Below are 1,286 nucleotides of genomic sequence, written 5' to 3' on the forward strand. Positions count from 1 at the left end.
CCTACCCTATAGAATCCAGGAGTCTATGGTCCATGTCCTTGAGTCTCTGTTACTTTGTCCTGTTTGTTTGTTGCTTTAGCTTTATGAGGGTTACTTTTCTTACATGATCGAGGCCATGGAGTTGGACAACTGTCAGTATCAAAAGTCGAACCTCTTAATTTTATGACACATAATTGGCAAGAAAACATGTTTCACCTCATATCCCTGGCAGATGTATTGATTTTGAATCCTAATCCTGCGAAGAATGCGATGGAACAAATTGACTTACAAAAGCAGATGATGTTTTACAAAGAATGGATGTGTGAAGCGCTGTGGTGATACCTGTGCAGAGAAAGGAAGACCCCACGGCTCACCCCTCAGAGTCGGGTCTAAGGAGACAGTGGAAGATAAGACGAGTGCTACGTGTTTCCGACATGCCCACTACTGCTCCCAGCTGAGCGGGGGACACATGGCTCTTCCCAGCTTCACATCACTGAAGCTTCCACTCCTCACACGTCACACCGCAGAGTCTCCCCATGGGATCCACCGGCCCTCCTGCTGGCCGGTTCACACCCATGCTCTGGGTCATGACATCGTGGGGGATTACATTTCAGTACCCTCCAGGGAGAATGGACCTTCATACATATGACCTGTGCTTGTGCATTAGGCACATATATCCCTTTGTGGCCAACAGCAGTGAGTCACTGACTCACTGAGCCAGAGAGAGCAGTGATCCATCGAGTTAGTCCAGAGAAGTACAAAGAGGGGTTCACATCAGAGCTGAGCCCTGTCAATAAAATATTTCTTAGGGTCCTTTTTTCTCTAGAGGTGTACACAAAGTCTGACTTTATGACTTGTCATGAGATTCATGGAAACGATCTTCCCACTGAAAAAAATACTTGGAGCAATATTTATCCAAACAATTCACAGGCACTATTGTCATTCATTGTACTGACTAAGCATAAAACGTGTTAGATAGCTCAGGATCATCTTTAAATGGTAGTTGTATTTAAGATCAGCTGTTAGATAAGGGACTAGTATGGACTCATGTTATAAAAATTCCCTTGTCTCTGGGAGGCCTCAATACTCAAGGTTTGGGTGGGAAGGAAAGTGGAGTGGTCATTCCTCCTTAGTCTGTCATAGGGGTCACGGGACCCTCCATCGCCTCCTTCTGGCTGTCAGTATATATTGCAGGGACAGGGGCACCAAGGAAAGGCAGCAGTTGAACATGAACTGTGAGTCGTCCCAGTGAAGATGGGCTGTAGTTTCGACGTAAACATAAGATTTCAAAGATTTAGTATAAAAAT

This window comes from Pteropus vampyrus, unplaced genomic scaffold (genome assembly GCF_000151845.1).
Source record: "Pteropus vampyrus isolate Shadow unplaced genomic scaffold, Pvam_2.0 Scaffold673, whole genome shotgun sequence".
In the NCBI taxonomy this organism is placed as follows: domain Eukaryota; kingdom Metazoa; phylum Chordata; class Mammalia; order Chiroptera; family Pteropodidae; genus Pteropus; species Pteropus vampyrus.